Source organism: Lepisosteus oculatus, unplaced genomic scaffold (assembly GCF_040954835.1).
Source record: "Lepisosteus oculatus isolate fLepOcu1 unplaced genomic scaffold, fLepOcu1.hap2 HAP2_SCAFFOLD_64, whole genome shotgun sequence".
Lineage (NCBI taxonomy): Eukaryota > Metazoa > Chordata > Actinopteri > Semionotiformes > Lepisosteidae > Lepisosteus > Lepisosteus oculatus.
Window position 1 is genome coordinate 994,555 of NW_027168193.1, and position 21,032 is coordinate 1,015,586.

Genomic DNA, 21,032 nt, shown 5'->3' on the forward strand with positions numbered 1-21,032 from the left:
TTCAAATAGAGAAAAAAGAGCTGACTGACAAGATTTGAGATGTGGCTGTCAATGTTGGATTAAAAAAAGCACATTGCCCGACGTTTGTTGCATTGCTTGAAAATAACTTTATTTCGAGAGACTGGATAAGTAATTCAAGTGTTTTTTTTTAACTTCCTGAAAAACAACTAATAATTTAACTATATGTAACGTTTTATGATATGTCGCGGTTTTGAATGTCTGAGGACATGTGCTGGCTGGACAGGAGGCTCTACTGTACACAGAGAGGGGCGGGAGGAGGGGACAAGCCGATACATACTCTTAGAGTTTGATTAATAGGGAATATAATACAAAAATATAGTACTAAAAATAAGATACACTCTACAGACATTCACAACGGCGACTGTCAGAAGATAGGACACAGCGGCTCAGGCACCCGCTGAATGGAAAAGGGGCACTTTAATGTTCTGTATGGCTAATATTCAATACTTTAATATTCTTTTCTGTATGTTTAACAATAGTGGGTACTGACCTTATTCGTCCCTGCTCCCGTTGTTAGGTGTTAATGTGTTGTTAAGTGTGAATTTGAACCTGTTTCCCGGAGGTCTGGCTTTTTTTCTGGAAAACCATAACTCTGGTCTTGTCCAGATTGACTGTTGGCGCCCAGGTCTGACAGTGCTGCTCCAGCAGTGCCAGGTTCTGGCGCAGCCTCTGTTCTGTGGGCGACAGCGGGACCAGGTCGTCTGCAAAGAGCAGGAACTCAATTTCCATAATTAATGCAGATCAGTAAATCAAGGGACAAAGCAACTATTGCGCCCGGGTCCTTAATGGGCTTTGACGTGCTAATGCATTGGTTTAACAGTCCGGGTGTGGCAAGCCTCTAATGTTTAACCTTTAACTGTTTTTCCATCTACTGTATTGCTTTGAGATGCCACTTTTAAAGGTGATATGTAAAATAAAGTTTTTTATTATTGTTATAGAGAAACATGATCAGATTTTCCCTGGTTCAGAAAAAAAGATCTAAAGTGCTACACCTAACTTTCTTAATTCGATGTATTTAAAGCAGTGAACTACTGTAGGTGTAACATAACATTCAGAAATACAATCGAGAATAGTTTTGTGGTGTTTGTTTAGATGAAACGTTCCTAAAACGTATAACGTAACAAAATTAAAGACGATTAAAATCTGTAATCTTTCCACGTGTACTGTATGTCATCGGAAAGTTTCTGCTTTGTGTAAGGATGGTATCAAAAAGTAATCTTAAGTGGTGAGAAAGCTGTGCTCAATGTGTTTAAGGGACTTAAAAGTAAAAGGTGATGCTTCATATTGCTTGACTAATTTTAAAAACGAAGTTATAAATGCAGTTATAAATCCCTCGGTGCCGCGCCGGGTGTAAATATCAAAATATACATTCGTCCCGGGCAGAGGCCGAAGAGCGCCCGGCTGGGGTGCGTGGGGAAGAGCAGGACAGGAGTGAAAGGCGGGGTTTAGGAAGGCGTACAGTCTGGGCAGGTATAGATTACACTTTTCTAAAACGAATTTGAAAAATAAAAACGATTACAATCTAATCCTTCCACGTTTGATCCCAAAATCCCAAGAAATATACATCTAAACGGGTAGAAAGCTATGCTGAAAGTTTATTAAGATACTTAGAAGACAAAGATACTGTATCAATTTATGTTGCATTAGCCTGATTATGATTAAAAAAAACATATAATTAAACACGCGTTTGCGATTTAAATCAAAACACGATTTAAATCAATATAAATGTTTATATTGTAACGCATACTGTCCAGCCTCCATTTCTCTATAAACATTTACTCTATTACACACACACACAATAGAAGCAGGAAGCAGAAGCAGGGACCGTTGTCAGAAAGGAAGAAGGTGACTATTCATTGTCATCAAAAATGACTTAGAATCGATCATGTTGTGATATTTTGAAATATAAAAGTCAATTGATTGTCCATAATATTGCTATTCTATTTTTTCGAAGAAATGTTTGTTAAAAGAAAAGTCCAGCACCAGCTGGATTTGAACACACAATCCGTGAGTTGATAATCGGGCACGTAGACCAGTAGGCTACAAGGGAAATCAAATGAAGAGAGAGGCGAAACAGCCCTACACAGCCCTGTCACAGTACACGAATATAATCATTTCATTATTAAATTCTTTAGATACGCGATTCCATATTATATTAGCAGAAAAGCTTAAAACTACCACTTTTTCACATGCTATTTCACATGCTAGTTAAATACTTCGATGCTTAAAATCGTTAGGGAGAAATGGAATACCAGTGTGTATTTTTCCTTTAAAGTACCGATTCCTGGAATCTGACTGGCTGACACCCTTCTGAAGTGGTTCCATAAAATCTGGTATACGGAAAAGAAAGCGTTGATAAAAAAGCCTGGATTCTCATGTATCTCATACAAGTATCTTTTAATACAGTCTTTGCTGTGCTCTTGAGGATCCTTGTGATATTTTGAGCTCTAGTTGAATGAGAAGTGTCGCATTTTAAATAATTTTCGTGGTTAGAAATTATGAAACGCCCTGTTAAAAGCAAGGGAGTTTTTATGCCCGTTGAAGTAAAACAAAATGCCTGACAAAGTATGGCTTGGACAGATTCCAAGTGCCTGTACAAATGTGCTAAAGAAACTATACTTTGAGAATACAGCTTGTCCAAAGTCATTCATTATTAATACTATTAGTAATATCTTCGGTAAAGGCTTTGATGCATAAATATTTCTGATAAAGGTAGGTTGTGTACTTTTGTCCAACTTAGCAATCTTGCTTTCATAAAATATACCAACATTTTAATGACTGATGATTACATGCTGTAATACACAGTTCAAAATTAAAAGCTCAAATGCTGTACATGAGAGGTTAAGCTCCCCCTGGCGGTTTTACAAGGTGACACCGGATAGTTTCCGGCATGACGTCAAATGACGCGATTAACCGTGTGAAACCGCGTGTTACCGCTACACGCCCACCGGGGTATGCCGCGAAATACCCCACCCCTTTTTAATGGCTGCATCTGTACAAGCCTTGCAGACAGACACGCCTCAGAGGACTTAAGGGTGGCTTCATGTCGGAATGATAAAGTCTCCCCGTCCGGACATGAAAATGCCACTTTGTTACACACAAAAAAAGAATCAACAACAGAGAAATGCCCACAAGCATTTGAAAAGCCACACCACGTCGCACATGAAATAGCTCTTACATTAGTGGTAGACGCAGGAATCGCCTTTTTATTTACGCTCTTACCAACGCGATGGAAAGCAAAACAAAGCAAAGCAGAGCAAAACAAAACGAACAAACGAAAACCCTGCATATAACGCCGTTACGCACTGCACCCCGGGGTGTACGGTATATGGGAACGAGCACACGCCACGAATCGTCTCGAATCACTCCCTACAGCTGTAAGGCGCCTTGAAGCGTGCACCCCCAACATTCTTCTTTGCGCATCTGTGAAAGGTAAACTCTTGAGCAAACTCTGAACCAGCTCTAAGGAAACTAATCCGATTAGACGTTACTTTGACTCATCTTTTTACGCTCAGTGCTGGATTGCTCAAACTCCAGCTAGGGTTAGGGTTAGCATTCCCACGCTACTTAGACACTTTGTTTACGCTCAGTGCTGGATTTTGGGAAATTCAGGACGAGTGGGAATTTTCTCCTATCTGTCAATTCTGTTTTGTTTTGGAGACTCTTGGCTGCCTATGTTGTACAGTGCAGTGTGAAGGAAACATTTTCCAAAACTGTTTCAGCTCAAAAGTTGTAAGAATACCTCTCCAGCTGCTTTAACTCTCTTCATTTTTGTCATTTAATGTGACACTCGATGTATAACTGGAGCCTCACATATGCAAATGGTGAGGCTCCAGTTCGACACCCAGTTCGACACCACTTTACAGTATATGACAAAAGCATGGCAGACTGTGCCGGACCGGCAGATAACTTCCGCTTATTTTTACCATATTAAACATTGGAAATCCAACCACTTGCATTTGTGACACTTGATTTTAGCTCCACCTTAGACACTCTTTAAATCTTCAAACACTTTTCTCTTCTCCCGCAACACTCTTGTCTGTCGGCACTATGTGGCAGCGTTGCATGACAACCCCTCTCACCACGGAACGGAACCTAACAGCTTTGGTAAGAGAGGAGAAAAGGACCTGTCCCGTACAGGGCTCGAACCCGTGACCTTGGCGTTATTAGCACCACGCTATAACCAACTGAGCTAACCAGCCTCACGACAGTGCTCCTCTCTGTGCTGCAAAAAATCGAACTCAGGGAATTTCTTTTGTCCTCCTTTGAATAGAAAGCCGTGTAATTCAGTGTACGGGCTTTCTCGTGCAGTTTCATAGTTCTTGTAACCCAAATCCTACACTGGCCTGAAGTGCCCCCCCATTTCACAGCATTTTTCAGCTGATTTAAAATGTACCTAAAGGAGAAGCATTATTGAAGACCATCAATTACCAAGATCTTTTGTCAAAGGTTTTGGTGGTCATTTTGAATGACCACAGAGCGCTGTGACCTCGGTTTTACATCTCATCCAAAAGACAGCGCCCTTTTACAACACAGCATCTCCGTCACTATACTGGGGCATTGGGACCTGCACAGACCTCAGGGTGAGCGCCCCCCCCGCCGGCACCATTAACACCGCTTCCAGCTGGAAGCTTTGTTTTTCCCTGTAGCTCACCCTCATCCGGGTACTGACCTGGCTCACACCTGCTTAGCTTCAGTGGGTTTTCAGTTGCGAGTTGCAAGGGGATGCAAGTGATGGAGCCGCTCGCTGCAAAAGCCACTAAATTGGCCGGGAATCGAACCCAAGCCTCCCGCGTGGCAGGCAAGAATTTTACTACTGAACCACCAATGCTCAGTGCTTGGGCCTTCAAAAAAGACGCTTTTTTGGTGCTCTGTGCAAAACGCGTTGACATCTGCTTCCAGCTGCAAAATGCCATTCGCGGACGCTGAAGAACTTATTTCCAAGGCAGCGGGTACAAGCGATTGGGCGTTTTAAAACCACCAGGAACAGCAAAAAGGCGCGCTTCTTCGCTTGCACCGAAACACACCAACTGGAGGCGGACAACGTAGTCGGCAGGATTCGAACCTGCGTGGGGAGACCCCAATGGATTTCTAGTCCATCACCTTAACCACTCGGCCACGACTACAGCAAGCCCCACCCCCGCTGCGTTCTTGCTACAATCTTACCTGGATCTCGAGGCGCCGGCGGGAGCCTATTTCAAAGTCGTTCTCCGTTTCAAAAAAACATTTCCAAAATACAAGCCTTGCAGACAGACACGCCTCAGAGGACTTAAGGGTGGCTTCATGTCGGAATGATAAAGTCTCCCAGTCCGGACATGAAAATGCCACTTTGTTACACACAAAAAAAGAATCAACAACAGAGAAATGCCCACAAGCATTTGAAAAGCCGCACCACGTTGCACTTGAAATAGCTCTTACATTAGTGGTAGACGCAGGAATCGCCTTTTTATTTACGCTCTTACCAACGCGATGGAAAGCAAAACAAAGCAAAGCAGAGCAAAACAAAACGAACAAACAAAAACCCTGCATATAACGCCGTTACGTGCCCAAGCGGTATTGTACGTCATCCTAGCACTGTACCCCGGGGCGTACGGTATATGGGAACGAGCACACGCCACGAATCGTCTCGACTCTCTTTATTGATTATTATGACTTAGATAAAGATAAGATCACATGTTAGGAGCCATTCATGCAGAAATCCACATCATTCCGAAGGGCTGTTTACAAAAGTTTTTCTCCCAACTGTATGTGAGAGAAAAGCACAGACGCTCACTGAGTAAGGTGGGGTTGCAGCTCCGCAAATTGCAAGGACATTTGTACTCTCAAAAGGGGACAGGAGCACCCCAGATGGGACTCGAACCCACAATCCCTGGCTTAGGAGGCCAGTGCCTTATCCATTAGGCCACTGGGGCACACTGGGTGGGGTCGATCACGCTGATCAAGAGCCAGTTTTTTTTTTCCTTTGCTTTTTGAAAGGGATCCCCAAAATTAGGAAAGTTAGGCAGCAGAAGGTTTACTGTGACCTGAGAAGGACCGGCATCCAATCACGGTGGTACACACACACACGCTCTCACTCATCTGAGCTACACGGCTACCAAGATGATCTCAGGTGCGCCGAGCTGGTACGGAACATATTGAACTCATCGACGGCGAATTGTCTCTCAGACAGGCTTTTCACCTCTGAGCTCCCTGACTGACAGTGATCAGCTAGGTAGTGAAACAGTCAGCTGCTTCTAAGCCTTAAACAGCTGCATCTCGGCGCTTCCAAGGAGAGATGATTTGAAAGCCGAACATCGCCCATTGGGAACACCTTACTATCACTAGTTTAAGAGACTCTTAAGGTCTTGCAGAGGTGCCTGTCTAATAGCATGCGCTTTTCAAGCTATAGGTGTTTAGGCTGAGGCAGAATGCCTGTTAACAAAATGTTTTTCTAAAGGGGCCTCGCACTCTTTTCCAAGCAATGGTCACCATCCCCACCGAGTGTCACAATGTAGTCATGTCCTAGGACGTCACCTGTTAGTCTCCATTTGTCTGCCACCAACACTTTAGGTTACGGGGTCACAACCGCACCCCGGAGAGCAGAGGAGCCGTTGGCGTTCTGGTGGCGCAGATTGGGCTGAAGGTGGGGCGCTTGAATCTCGCTGTTGGAGGCCATCTGAAACTGACCCAAGCCTTTCCCTTGAATTAAATGTAAATAAGAAATGAACCCCAGATGCACATGGAATCAATCACGTGTTTCCTTTGAGCCGTTTCAAAGACTGCTCCAGAGTTTACCTTGCACAGATGCGCAAAGATTAATGATGGGGGTGCATGCTTCCAGGCGCCTTACAACTGTAGGGACTTATTAGAGACAAGTCGTAGCGTGTGTTCGTTTCCATATACGCCCCATGTTGCAATGGTAGGATGAAGTCAAATACGGCTTGGACGTGTAACGGCATTCTATCCAACTGCAGGACTTGAGGGTTTTTTTGTGCTTTGTTCTGTTTTCGTTGACATCGCATTCGTAAGAGCGTCAAAAAAAGGCAATTCCAGCATCTAACACGAATAAAAGGGCTATTGAAACTGCAGGGCTGCGCAGCTTCTAAAATCCTTGCACACAATTCTCCGTTATTGTTACTTCCTTCTTTCTGTCTAACAAAGTTCCCTTTTCCTAACCGGACGGGGAGACTTTATCATTCCAACTTGAAGCCAGCCTTAAGTCCTCTGAGGCGCATTTGTCTGCTAGCATGCTTTTGTGAAAGTTCAAATTTGGACAAACACAATCTGTGGCGTTTAGCGTGACATAGTCTTGCAGGCATCGTGCTGTCTCACTGCAATACTATACCGCTGGAGGAAACAGTCCATCTGGCCATGAAACTCATTTGAACGTCTAGCTACAGCAACTAACAATATCATGATTTATTCAGGATGTGTGGAATCAGCACGTCCCGGAGACAGCTTCCGAAATCGTGAGCATTCTCTGGTGGTGTCCTGCTGGGATCCTGTGGGCGTGTGTTGGTGGTATAGTGGTGAGCATGCAAAAGCCACTGCATTGGCCAGGAATCAAACCCGAGCCTCCTACTTGGCAGGCAGGAATTCTTCCACTGAACCACCAATGCTCAATACCTGTACCGTCAAAAAAGACGCTTTTTTGGTGCTCTGTTCAAAAAGCGTCGACATCTGTTTCCAGCTGCAAAATGCCATCCGCGGACGCTGAAGAATTTATTTATTTAGACACCGCTCAGAATCCCCTGTAAGATTCTCCCTCAGTTCCTTTGAGCAGTGTTTTACCTCTTTCAAAAGGCTTCACTTTCCTAGTCACATTCCAAGGCTCATCGAACCCGGGCTGTTCCTCCAGTGGTATAGTATTGCAGTGAGACAGCACGATGCCTGCAAGACTATGTCACGCTAAACGCCACAGATTGTGTTTGTCCGTTCGTGTCAGTCGTCCTGCAACCACGGGAAGTGGGACACAAACATGCTGCAATGCTTTCAGGACGTTAGGATTTGTTTATGCAACATCCGAGAAGAGTACTTGTGGCTTGAATGTGAACTGTACGTGCCCGCCCCCTTTCCTCTGTAGTGCATGAGTTCCTCCCGGCATGCCCTTCGTCATTGTTCTGTCATCTTGTATTTAAAGGGTTGTATTTCTGCTGCTGAAAATAAGCAACGGTTTTCTCACAACGCCCTTTGTTTCCGACGGAGCCCTTGTCTGTCATGAAATTCTTCAAAACCTCAAGCTAGAAGAAGAAGACGACAAATATGAAGCGTTACAGCAACGACATGCCATGAGACGATTGATAACGATTTCCATAGGATCCCCGCGGTTGCCTGGCAACCGTCAGCTTTGCGCAGTGGCAGTATCGTAGCCTGTGAGGTTTAGCCGAGGCGCGATTATTACTAGTTGAAAACTTTTCCCAATACCCCCCTTCCGCCGGTTTGCAATACAATCGGCGAAAGCAATTTTTGACAGTCTCGTCAGAGACTGAGCAAGGTGTTTAAAGACAGATTTTGTCATGGTGACATCATGATAGAAAGAAACGAGCTTGTTACGTTTCAACAGAAACGCTCTTTAGCTCTTTCAGCGTTATGCAGAGAACAGCGTCTGTCGGGATCACTTTTGAGTCAGCGCGAAACGCCGTGTGCTGTCAGTTTGATTTCATATTGCTCGTAGCGGCGCCCGGCTTTTGTCTGTCAAACGTTAGGTTGCGCTTCTTCATGCTGCATCGTCGGCATGAGTGGAGCTTTATAAACGTCTGTACTTACTGCGCCCCATAAGAAATCGTTTGTCCCCGTTCAAAAGAGATTGTGCGATGTCCTGCAGCAAACCTTTGACAGTTTCAAAAGAGGAATTTATTCTGCTTCCTGTGCGTGCAGTAGTTACAAAGTTGAACGCCTTTACACGATCTTCTGCAGTTTTCAGTGGGCGGGCTTTGTCAAATGGCTTGGAAAAACGCACTGTGTTTCGGCTCGGGAAACATCATGAGCAGTGTCCTGCATGTTTTCTGTGTATAGCTGTCTTTTAACGCATACAGAATTCATTCGAAATCATTGATTTCTCCAATTAACAAGGGTCCCTTAAAGGATGAGTCAAAGTAACGTCTAATCGGATTAGTTTCCTTAGAGCTGGTTCAGAGTTTGCTCAAGAGTTTACCTTTCACAGATGCGCAAAGAAGAATGTTGGGGGTGCATGCTTCAAGGCACCTTACAGCTGTAGGGAGTGATTCGAGACGATTCGTGGCGTGTGCTCGTTCCCATATACCGTACGACCCGGGGTGCAGTGCTAGGATGACATACAATACCGCTTGGGCACGTAACGGCGTTATACAGTATGCAAGTGCGGGACGTGAGGGTTTTCGTCTGTTCGTTTTGTTTTGCTCTGCTTTGCTTTGTTTCGTGGTCAAGAGGCGTAAGGTAAATCGTAATCCAGGGAGAACACTGGTGGCAAACAGTCCGAGGTGAGAGGCGAGGTCCAAAGTCGAAAAGGCAGAAGGGGAGTCCAATATCCAGAATAAACGAGGTAATGGAAAAACGCCAGGTAGAGCTCTCAAAGAGTAGACTCAATACCAAGCAGCGGGAAGCAGGTAAAGATGGTAAAAATAGCACTGCGTACCGCACGGTGGAGTGTGTGCAGGTGGGTTAACTCGTGCGGCGGCGTTTGTTAATAATCACCCACTGCTGGTGCTGATTAGATCGCTTAAGAGTTGGTCTTAACTGCCTGGTGGTCATGACAAGCTCCTCTTTAAGCTGTGGTTTAGTTTTGCATTCATGTGTTTCTAGAGCAGTTATTTATAACACCTTACTATCACTAGTTTAAGAGACTCTTAAGGTCTTGCAGAGGTGCCTGTCTAATAGCATGCACTTTGCAAGCTATAGGTGTTTAGGCTGAGGCAGAATGCCTGTTAACAAAATGTTTTTCTAAAGGTGTGTCCAAGTGGCTGCAAAAGGACAACACTCCTGGGGCACCGTGGCTTAGTTGGTTAAAGCGCCTGTCTAGTAAACAGGAGATCCTGGGTCCGAATCCCAGCGGTGCCTTCTTTGTTCTGTCTTCTCGAACAGTACTGGTCATTATGGACAACCGCCTACGGCTAGACTTAATTAAATGCAAGTATTCATTTCCTGTCTTTAACGCGACTTGTTTTTCTTAAAATGGATGCAACTTGCAAAACATGAAATACAAACCTTGCTAATCAGCGCTAGCGGCTGGCAAAAAAAAAGAAGTCAGCAATGTTTTTTTTCTTTAACCTTAACCCTGCTAATAGAGAAGAGTTAAACGACCGAGTCTATGCAGCTTAAACGGTGCGCATGTCGGGTCCTTAGCTGAAAGGGTGGTAAATCACGCTCACCCCAGTCCTTAATCTTTTAAAGAGGATACAAAATTGAACCTAGTCGCCACATCACATACATCCTATTCAACGATAAAAAGGTAACATCTATCCTCGTCCAGAGTAAATCTCACGTTGAGGGCATATTTTTTTCCACTTTACCATGAGTCGGGCTCGGCTGCACAGAGGAGAGAGCAGAGCAATGAGGTCACGGGGACAGGGGAGTCACATGCTGGCGGTTTGAATACGCGGAAGATCACATCCGCACTCCGGACTCTGAATCCTGCCATCCGAGTTAAGATCTCGGCGGAACCTGAGGCGCAGTTCCTTCTTAAAACGTAATCTGGTGAGCATTTCTAGAATCGTACTTGTATAGATGCAGCCTTTAATGTGTTGCTAGGTTAAAATTGATGACTTCTTGAACTTCAGTAGGCAACTGCCCTCTTGATTTCGGATTTAATTTCTTTATTACAGGGGCGCTTTTATGAAGACAGAGTCATGTTCAGGTACTTTGCTTGATGGAGGAAGCTCATTTCGGACTCTGTGATCTGCTCACCTGGAAAGGTCTACTGTACTACTACAAGAGAGAAGTAGAGTCTGGAAGAAGGGACAATTTTATGATGCTTTGGAAGGTAATGCTTTTTTTTCTTTGAAATCGAAATGAATCAGAATATCAGTGCAAAAGACAAACTCTTGGTTTGGTTTAAAGAGATATGGTTTTAAAACAGACAAAATGTAGAAAACAGGTGTTTCTCACTTTTGGAAAAGAATGGACCGGGGGTAATATTTTACTAGTTGCAGGGCTGAGATCACTGGGTTACAGTCCTGTAGTGTCACACCAGGGACAGTGGCGCAATGCATAATGCATCTGACTACGGATTAGGAGATTGTAGGTTCGACTCCTACCTGGCTCGGGTCGTTTTAAAACACATCGGGCTATTCCCCAAGTAGCCTGTGCTACTTACTGCATTGTAATCGTACCCAGTAAGAGATTTCCTTCATATAAATGAACTGCACCTGACAGCTTTAGAATAACACCTGGGCTCAGTACGGTGCTGAGAGCTCAGCGTTGCTGTTCTAATTAGCACGCACGATTGTTGCTAGTTGAAAACTTTTCCCAATACCCCGCTTCCGCTGGTTTGCAATACAATCGGCGAAAGCAATTTTTGACAGTCTCGTCAGAGACTGAGCAAGGTGTTTAAAGACAGATTTTGTCATGGTGACATCATGGTAGAAAGAAACGAGCTTGTTACGTCTCAACAGAAACGCTCTTTATCTCTTTCAGCGTTATGCAGAGAACAGCGTCTGTCGAGATCACTTTTGAGTCAGCGCGAAACGCCGTGTGCTGTCAGTTTGATTTCATATTGCTCGTAGCGGCGCCCGGCTTTTGTCTGTCAAACGTTAGGTTGCGCTTCTTCATGCTGCATCGTCGGCATGAGTGGAGCTTTTTAAACGTCTGTACTTACTGCGCCCCATAAGAAATCGTTTGTCCCCGTTCAAAAGAGATTGTGCGATGTCCTGCAGCGTTTGCAAAGCAAACCTTTGACAGTTTGAAAAGAGGAATTTATTGTGCTTCCTGTGCGTGCAGTAGTTACAAAGTTGAAGGTCTTTACACGATCTGCTGCAGTTTTCAGTGGGCGAGCTTTGTCAGATGGCTTGGAAAAACGCACTGTGTTTCGGCTCGGGAAACATCATGGGCAGTGTCCTGCATGTTTTCTGTGTATAGCTGTCTTTTAACACATACAGAATTCATTAGAAATCATTGATTTCTCCAATTAACAAGGGTCCCTTTTGAACCTGCGAGAAGCATTCCTTCAATGTAACAGATTTACTCCGGGGAAAGGCAGCATGACATTGAGAGTAGCTCAAGCTTTCAGCACCCGTATCGGACTGCGTGTATGCAGACACCGCTCAGAATCCCCTGTAAGATTCTCCTTCAATTCCGTTTTGCAGTGCTTTAGCTCTTTCAAAAGGCTTCGCTTTGCTAGTCATAATCCAAGGCTCATGACAGCATTTGAAACCAATTGCCACTGCGTTGGCCAGGAATCGAACCCAGGTCAACTGCTTGGAAGGCAGCTATGCTCAACACTATACCACCAATGCACGCCCACAGGTGCCCTGCAGGACACCACCAGAGAATGCTCACGATTTCGGAAGCTGTCTCCGGGACGTGCTGATTCCACACATCCTGAATAAATCATGATATTGTTAGTTGCTGTAGCTAGACGTTCAAATGAGTTTCATGGCCAGATGGACTGTTTCCTCCAGCGATTTCGATTTTTAAGAACTTTTATTTCCTTTTCACAATAAAATACAGGGCATCACAAATGCTTTACATTAATATACATACTTAAAACAGTATATATGATCACATCTTATTACATTTTGACACGGTACGAGTTACATAGCAACAATTTCTTTTTTCTGAAGCAAATCACATTCTTTACTTAAACATGATAGTGTTTTTCACAGTTTCTTGAGATATTGACCTATGCCCTCTATTTCCCACAGATTTTCTGCTTCCTCCCTCCCTTCTCTCCACAGATCTCTGAGGTAATAGTTCTCTCTGGTGATGAACAGGGCCAGGCTACCTGCAGCCTTGACTGGGATCTTGATGCCTTTGAACAGCCCCATGTTCCTCACTCTCCACAGGGCGTCTTTCCCACTGTTCACCACGGCCCAGATCCTGTCAAACACGTCAGGAGGAAGTTTGACAGGAGAGATGCCGTATATGACGAAAGCAGCGGTCAGGGTAAATTGGGGCGAGAGAGCCTGCAACCAATCTTCAAACTGTGCCCAGAAGGCCTTAGCAAAAAAGCAGGACCACAGGAGATGGGATACAGTCTCCTCCTCGCCGCAGCCCACCCTAACGCAGCGAGGGCTGGGGGTGAGGCCCCTACGGTACAAGGAAGTTCGTACCGGTAAGCACTGGTGGACGACACTCCAGGCTAAATCTCTGTGAATGTTGCACAGAAACTTAGAGGATGTGTGTTTCCACACCTTCCTTGTTTGGGCTGATGTTAAAATGCCCACAGGGGTCTGCCTATTGTTCTGGGGTGCAAAGAAATCTTCCAGTTTTTGGACGCTGACATCTCGGAGGGGAATATGGCCAATTGTGTGAGATCTTAGAAAACTTTTAACTGTCCCATAAATTGCAGGGCATGTGTCAGAGAGTGGGACATCCAGCTTGGGTCTGACACCCCACACTCTGAACACCTCCCTACCTACCCAGAGCCTGGAAAAATAAGTCCAGGTACGCGCTGCAGGTGCTGTTGCAAAGCCTCTCAGCACAGAGGCCAGGAAAATGCACAGCAGCTTCGTAGCAATATCTGGGACAGACTTCCCCCCTGAGGGTAGCGGCCTGTACATTATTTCCCTTCTGAGTCTTTCCTGCTTCACACCCCATAGAAATTGAAACATCAATCTCCTCAGCACCGCCGCAACACGGTGTGGGATTGGGAAGGTAGAAGCCAGAAAATTCAAGACAGGCAAGAGCTTGGCTTTGATGACCAGCACCTTCCCTGTCATGGTGAGGTCTCGGTTCTTCCATTGCATCAGTTTTTTGTTTAAGATTGGCAATTTGTTCTGCCAATTTACTGTTCCCATCTCTTCTCCAAAATACACCCCCAGGACCTTAATTCTCTTCTCTTGCAGCCTGAGATCATGTCCTTCTTTTGGCTCCCTCCAGTTCTGATAAAAAATCTCGCTCTTTGATTTGTTAATTTTTGCAGAGGAAGCCAAAGAGAACCGATCACAGCACTGCAGAGCTCTACTAATTGAGGCATTGTCAGAGAGGAGCAGGGTGACGTCATCCATGTATAGAGATGTCTTTACCTCTCCTCCCCCACTTCCAGGTACTGGTATCCCATTAATGGCCTGATCCTGGCGCAAGGCACAGGCTAAGGGCTCCATAGCCAAAACGAATAACAAGGGGGATAATGGCCAGCCCTGCCTCACAACAGACTTCAAAGGGGCGTGATCTATTGCCATTAACCATTACTCTGCTGTTGCTACCTGTGTACAGCAGGTTAATCCACTTTCTCATGATGGGGCCAAACTTCATGTGCTCAAGTACCGAAGTTAAGTACTGCCGGTTTAGGCGGTCAAAGGCCTTTTCTAGGTCTACACCTGAAATGCACAGAGGGAGGGAGCGATCCTCTGAGTACAGACAGACATCCCTCAACAAGGCCAGGTTGTCGCTCATCAGGCATCCTGCTATCCCACAAGTCTGTTCTTTCCCTACCAGTGAGGCCACTACATTTTGTAGGCGCAGGAAAAGGGCTTTGGACAGGATCTTAGTGTCCACGCCTAACAGGCTGAGGGGTCTCCAGTTCTTTATGTCATTCTTTGCTCCTTAAACAAGAGAGAGATAGTGCCTTCTCTTAAGGAGTCAGGCAGCAATTCTGTCTTATAGCTTTCCTCGAATAGGAGCAGCAGCGGATCCTGAAGCAGATCCCAAAAGGTGCAATAAAATTCTTTAGGGAGCCCGTCAGCACCCGGAGTTTTCCCCTTCTGTAAGCTCTCCATAGCCTGTCTCAGCTCTTCTACTGTCAAATCCCTCTCAAGTACTTCCCTATCTTCTTCACTCAAAACGTTTTCTAGCTTTGAGGTAAAAAAATGAATTTCTTCATCCTTTACCTCTGTAGAGCTGTACAGTCTTGAGTAGAAGGCCTCGGTGCAGGAGAGGATTGCACTCGGCTCTGTTCTCTCTCGTCCCTCCTCATCAACTACACTTTCCATGACAGACTTGGAGCCTTCCACTTTCCTGAAAAAGAGGCGAGAACACTTCTCATTTTCTTCCAAGAACTGCACTCGACTACTTTCTTCGGCTATGCTCCGGATGTCCTTTTTTAAAAGGGTGATATCCTCGAGCACATCGAAGCCACTGTGCATCATCGTGTAGAGACGCTGCAGCTGCCTCTGTTTCCTGGCTAGCACTCCTCTCCGTCTGGCAGCAGCCTTCCTTCCCTCAGCCATGAAAAAGGCCTTTGTCCTCACCTTCACCTCCTCCCACCACTCTCCTACTGACCCGTACAGACACTGCAAGGACAGCCACTGTGATAGTTTCTCCTTGTAGCAGGATACTACCCCCTCGTTCTCTAGCAGCTTTGTGTTGAGTTTCCAGATGCCTGGGCCAAAGCCCTGGAGTTCCACTCTACGACCTAAAGCCTGATGATCTGAGAAGAAGACAGGCTGAAGAGTGACCCCAACAACTTTCACTCTCTCTGAGACAAAGCAATAGTCAATTCTGGAGCTGCTATTCCTCCCTGACCATGTATATCCTGCTGTTGTGGGATATATACATCTATATGTGTCTGAGAGTTTAAAGTCTTGAACTAAGTTTTGCAGGGCCAGTGACCTGGAATCCAATTTTATCAGAGAGCTAGACTGCCTGTCTGTGTGCTCTAAGATACAATTAAAATCCCCTCCCACTATCACGTCTGTGCTACATAACAATAGGTGAGAGAGTGCCTTGAGTAGCTCCACCCTTCCTCCCACGTCAGTAGGGCAATACACATTGATTAGCCGCAGGTTAACGGTCCCCCATTCCACATCCACACACAGCAACCTGCCATCTATGACCCTCTGAATACTTTTCAATTTGAAAGCCCATCCTTTGAAAAGAATGGCCACGCCAGAGGCTCTGTTGTTATTGTCCCCTGACCAAACAGAAGGCCCTTTATCCCACCTATCTTCAAAGCTTTTATACCTCTCTTGATAGGCTAAAGCACACTCCTGCAACATCAACACATCTCCCTCTCTCTGCTGGAGGTAATCAAAGACAGACTGGCATTTAACTCTGTCATTGATACCTCTGGTGTTAAGAGATATTATGTTTAGAGCCATATTACATAAGAAAGTGGAACCAGTCTTTACAAAACACATTTCTCTTCTGTCTCACCTGGTCCCTTCTTCTTTTTCTTTTTCTTCTTACCAATTTCCTGCCAGCCATCCTCTGAATGAGCCTTCATCAGGGTGGCAGCAGTAAAAGCATTCACGGAGTCCATTTCAAGGAAGGGGGTAGAGGGAGGGGTGGAGGGGTTCCAGCTGTTCCCATCGCCATGCTCTCCTTCCTCCTCGCTCGGGGAGAAAACAGAGTCATTTTTCCTTTTCCTCAAGTCCAGCTCCTGGGAGCACTGAGGGGAAAGGGGTGCAGCCGATGCACCAGTCTCCTCTTCCCCCTCACCAACCATTTGCTGCAGATCCTCTGTGATGGACTGGATGGAGGAGAGGAGGGCATCTGTAGCACTTGCAGAGTCTGAGAAAAGCAGCTCCGCTGAATCCTGGGTATCCTCGCTGGACCCGCTCCACCGGGGGGCCCCACACTGGCCCTCGTTCTGAGGAGCAGGAGTGGGGGAGGGGTCCTCGCTGTTCTCGGGGGTTTTCAAACCCTCGTGCTTGTCTGGTGCAGTCTGTTGTGGGGGCGTAGTGGATTTCTCTTCCACCGGCCCCGGAACCACAGCAGGGCAGATCCTGGCTGGAGGCTGAGACTTTATCAAACAAGGGTTCTTTGTTTGACTTGTTGTTTGCTTTGGCTTTTCGGGCCGGTTTGGCTGAAACAAGCACTGCCTCATCCTTTCTCATTTTGAGTTTATTGGCGTAGGCATGAGGGCAGTTTATAAAAACGTGTCCTTCCAAGCCAAGTAAATTGCACTTTGGCAGCATTGAACAGTCAGAGGCTAAATGTCCCTGTTTGCCACAGGTCTTGCAGCATTTCACAGTGCAGGGCGATGCCAGGTGTCCCACAGCGCCGACACACCTTTGGTTGTCCCACATAAAAAACATAGCCATTGCAGGCGCCCAGCCAGATTGTAGAGGGCAGGTGCCTTAAGCCTCCATTTACATTGTCCGGTAGCAAGCGAACCTCGAATTTCCTTGCTCCTGCTTTTATACCGTCAACATATCTAACCTCAGTTCCATGGTGGACGGTGCAGTACTGGTTAAGCCAGGTGTGAATGTCCTCCGTCTTTTTTGAAGGTACAGGCATTGAGCATTGGTGGTTCAGTGTTAGAATTCTCGCCTGCCACGCGGGAGGCTTGGTTTTGATTCCCAGCCAATGCAGTGGCTTTTGCAACTCGCAACTGAAAACCCACTGAAGCTAAGCGGGTGTGAGCTAGGTCAGTACCCGGATGAGGGTGAGCTACAGGGAAAAACAAAGCTTCCAGCTGGAAGCGGTGTTAATGGTGCCGGCGGGGGGGCGCTCACCCTGAGGTCTGTGCGGGTCCCAATGCCCCAGTATAGTGACGGAGATGCTGTGTTGTAAGAGGGCGCTGTCTTTTGGATGAGATGTAAAACCGAGGTCACAGCGCTCTGTGGTCATTAAAAATGACCACCAAAACCTTTGACAAAAGCTCTTGGTAATTGATGGTCTTCAAAAATGCTTCTCCTTTAGGTACATTTTAAATCAGCTGAAAAATGCTGTGAAATGGGGGGCATTTCAGGCCAGTGTAGGATTTTGGTTACAAGAACCATGAAAGTGCACAAGAAAGCCCGTACACTGAATTACACGGCTTTCTATTCAAAAGAGGACAAAAGAAATTCCCTGAGTTCGATTTTTTGCAGCACTGAGAGGGGCACTGTTGCGAGGCCAGTTAGCTCAGTTGGTTAGAGCGTGGTGCTAATAACGCCAAGGTTGTTGGGTCCGGCCGTCTGATTGGCGTTCTTTTCTTTGGGGGGCGGGAAGTGTCCGGCCGCAGGGGATCTTGGGACCTTGCCTGCATAGCGGCTTCCCAGAGTGCGTCGTTTCCGGCACAGTGTGGCCGGGTGTTTTCCGAGTTATCGCACGGATTGGTCACGCTCGCAAGCCGTGAGCCGCAGGCGATGAGCCCGGAGCTGAACGGGCCCCACTGGCTAGTTTGTAAGGCCAGGTGCATTGCCAACCACGACCGGCAGCGCAGAGGCTTTGAAGGCGGCCTGGGCTCCTGTAGCTGTGCAGCCACGCACTCTGGTTTCTTTTCATGTTGTACAAATCTTTCGCCTTTTACTAAAGATTTCCGTGGAGAGGAGCATGAAGGAGTTCGATGCAATTTTTGTGCTTCCCTGCCTTCGGGTGGGGCGCAGCCTGGCTGGTCAAAGAGAGAAAACAAAAACGCCCGCAATCGGTCTTGTTATGGCGATTGTGGCAGTCTGCTCCGCGAGTCCACGGTCTCCGGCCGTCTGATTGGCGCTCTTTACTTTGGGGGGCGGGAAGTGTCCGGCCGCAGGGGATCTTGGGACCTCGCTTTGCATAGCGGCTTCCCAGAGTGCGTCGTTTCCGGCACAGTGTGGCCGGGTGTTTTCCGAGTTATCGCACGGATTGGTCACGCTCGCAAGCCGTGAGCCGCAGGCGATGAGCCCGGAGCTGAACGGGCCCCACTGGCTAGTTTGTAAGGCCAGGTGCATTGCCATTCACGACCGGCAGCGCAGAGGCTTTGAAGGCGGCCTGGGCTCCTGTAGGTGTGCAGCCACGCACTCTGGTTTCTCTTCATCTCGTACAAATCTTTCGCCTTTTACTAAAGATTTCCGTGGAGAGGAGCATGAATGAGTTCCATGCAATTTTTGTGCTTCCCTGCCTTCGGGTGGGGCGCAGCCTGGCTGGTCAAAGAGAGAAAACAAAAACGCTCGCAATCGGTCTTGTTATGGCGATTGTGGCAGTCTGCTCCGCGAGTCCTCGGTCTCCGGCCGTCTGATTGGCGCTCTTTTCTTTGGGGGTTGGGATGTGTCCGGCCGCAGGGGATCTTGGGACCTCGCTTTGCATAGCGGCTTCCCAGAGTGCGTCGTTTCCGGCACAGTGTGGCCGGGTGTTTTCCGAGTTATCGCACGGATTCGGCACGCTCGCAAGCCGTGAGCCGCAGGCGATGAGCCCGGAGCTGAACGGGCCCCACTGGCTCGTTTGTAAGGCCAGGTGTATTGCCAACCACGACCGGCAGGGCAGAGGCTTTGAAGGTGGCCTGGGCTCCTGCAGCAGTGCAGCCACGCACTCTGGTTTCTCTTCATCTCATACAAATCTTTCGCCTTTTACTTAAGATTTCCGTGGAGAGGAGCATGAACGAGTTCCATGCAATTTTTGTGCTTCCCTGCCTTCGGGTGGGGCGCAGCCTGGCTGGTCAAAGAGAGAAAACAAAAACGCTCGCAATCGGTCTTGTTATGTCGATTGTGGCAGTCTGCTCCGCGAGTCCTCGGTCTCCGGCCGTCTGATTGGCGCTCTTTTCTTTGGGGGTTGGGAAGTGTCCGGCCGCAGGGGATCTTGGGACCTCGCCTTGCATAGCGGCTTCCCAGAGTGCGTCGTTTCCGGCACAGTGTGGCCGGGTGTTTTCCGAGTTCTCGCACGGATTGGTCACGCTCGCAAGCCGTGAGCCGCAGGCGATGAGCCCGGAGCTGAACGGGCCCCACTGGCTAGTTTGTAAGGCCAGGTGCATTGCCAACCACGACTGGCAGCGCAGAGGCTTTGAAGGCGGCCTGGGCTCCTGCAGCTGTGCAGCCACGCACTCTGGTTTCTCTTCATCTCGTACAAATCTTTCGCCTTTTACTAAAGATTTCCGTGGAGAGGAGCATGAATGAGTTCCATGCAATTTTTGTGCTTCCCTGCCTTCGGGTGGGGCGCAGCCTGGCTGGTCAAAGAGAGAAAACAAAAACGCTCGCAATCGGTCTTGTTATGGCGATTGTGGCAGTCTGCTCCGCGAGTCCTCGGTCTCCGGCCGTCTGATTGGCGCTCTTTTCTTTGGGGGGCGGGAAGTGTCCGGCCGCAGGGGATCTTGGGACCTCGCTTTGCATAGCGGCTTCCCAGAGTGCGTCATTTCCGGCACAGTGTGGCAGGGTGTTTTCCGAGTTATCGCACGGATTGGTCACGCTCGCAAGCCGTGAGCCGCAGGCGATGAGCCCGGAGCTGAACGGGCCCCACTGGCTAGTTTGTAAGGCCAGGTGCATTGCCAACCACGACCGGCAGCGCAGAGGCTTTGAAGGCGGCCTGGGCTCCTGCAGCTGTGCAGCCACGCACTCTGGTTTCTCTTCATCTCGTACAAATCTTTCGCCTTTTACTAAAGATTTCCGTGGAGAGGAGCATGAATGAGTTCCATGCAATTTTTGTGCTTCCCTGCCTTCGGGTGGGGCGCAGCCTGGCTGGTCAAAGAGAGAAAACAAAAACGCTCGCAATCGGTCTTGTTATGGCGATTGTGGCAGTCTGCTCCGCGAGTCCACGGTCTCCGGCCGTCTGATTGGCGCTCTTTTCTTTGGGGGGCGGGAAGTGTCCGGCCGCAGGGGATCTTGGGACCTCGCTTTGCATAGCGGCTTCCCAGAGTGCGTCATTTCCGGCACAGTGTGGCCGGGTGTTTTCCGAGTTATCGCACGGATTGGTCACGCTCGCAAGCCGTGAGCCGCAGGCGATGAGCCCGGAGCTGAACGGGCCCCACTGGCTAGTTTGTAAGGCCAGGTGCATTGCCAACCACGACCGGCAGCGCAGAGGCTTTGAAGGCGGCCTGGGCTCCTGTAGCTGTGCAGCCACGCACTCTGGTTTCTCTTCATCTCGTACAAATCTTTCGCCTTTTACTAAAGATTTCCGTGGAGAGGAGCATGAATGAGTTCCATGCAATTTTTGTGCTTCCCTGCCTTCGGGTGGGGCGCAGCCTGGCTGGTCAAAGAGAGAAAACAAAAACGCCCGCAATCGGTCTTGTTATGGCGATTGTGGCAGTCTGCTCCGCGAGTCCACGGTCTCCGGCCGTCTGATTGGCG

The 21,032-nt window shown here is 47.6% G+C and overlaps 11 non-coding genes across 11 annotated transcripts; 9 read left to right on the forward strand and 2 right to left on the reverse strand.

The window, feature by feature from the left end:
• Positions 1-5,065: 5,065 nt before the first annotated feature.
• Positions 5,066-5,147, reverse strand: trnas-aga (transfer RNA serine (anticodon AGA)). The gene has a single exon. It is a non-coding gene; the product is annotated as a tRNA-Ser (tRNA).
• A 713-nt stretch (positions 5,148-5,860) lies between these two features.
• On the reverse strand, positions 5,861-5,933 carry trnar-ccu (transfer RNA arginine (anticodon CCU)). Its single transcript has one exon. It is a non-coding gene; the product is annotated as a tRNA-Arg (tRNA).
• A 2,410-nt stretch (positions 5,934-8,343) lies between these two features.
• On the forward strand, positions 8,344-8,485 carry LOC138232883 (U4 spliceosomal RNA). The gene has a single exon (XR_011187325.1). It is a non-coding gene; the product is annotated as a U4 spliceosomal RNA (small nuclear RNA).
• Positions 8,486-9,961: 1,476 nt separating this feature from the next.
• Positions 9,962-10,035, forward strand: trnat-agu (transfer RNA threonine (anticodon AGU)). The gene has a single exon. It is a non-coding gene; the product is annotated as a tRNA-Thr (tRNA).
• Positions 10,036-11,371: 1,336 nt separating this feature from the next.
• Positions 11,372-11,510, forward strand: LOC138232898 (U4 spliceosomal RNA). The gene has a single exon (XR_011187340.1). It is a non-coding gene; the product is annotated as a U4 spliceosomal RNA (small nuclear RNA).
• Positions 11,511-18,265: 6,755 nt separating this feature from the next.
• LOC138232929 (U5 spliceosomal RNA) lies at positions 18,266-18,382 on the forward strand. Its single transcript, XR_011187370.1, has one exon. It is a non-coding gene; the product is annotated as a U5 spliceosomal RNA (small nuclear RNA).
• Positions 18,383-18,773: 391 nt separating this feature from the next.
• On the forward strand, positions 18,774-18,890 carry LOC138232904 (U5 spliceosomal RNA). Its single transcript, XR_011187346.1, has one exon. It is a non-coding gene; the product is annotated as a U5 spliceosomal RNA (small nuclear RNA).
• A 391-nt stretch (positions 18,891-19,281) lies between these two features.
• LOC138232948 (U5 spliceosomal RNA) lies at positions 19,282-19,398 on the forward strand. Its single transcript, XR_011187389.1, has one exon. It is a non-coding gene; the product is annotated as a U5 spliceosomal RNA (small nuclear RNA).
• A 391-nt stretch (positions 19,399-19,789) lies between these two features.
• Positions 19,790-19,906, forward strand: LOC138232905 (U5 spliceosomal RNA). The gene has a single exon (XR_011187347.1). It is a non-coding gene; the product is annotated as a U5 spliceosomal RNA (small nuclear RNA).
• A 391-nt stretch (positions 19,907-20,297) lies between these two features.
• Positions 20,298-20,414, forward strand: LOC138232906 (U5 spliceosomal RNA). Its single transcript, XR_011187348.1, has one exon. It is a non-coding gene; the product is annotated as a U5 spliceosomal RNA (small nuclear RNA).
• A 391-nt stretch (positions 20,415-20,805) lies between these two features.
• On the forward strand, positions 20,806-20,922 carry LOC138232907 (U5 spliceosomal RNA). The gene has a single exon (XR_011187349.1). It is a non-coding gene; the product is annotated as a U5 spliceosomal RNA (small nuclear RNA).
• Positions 20,923-21,032: the final 110 nt, after the last annotated feature.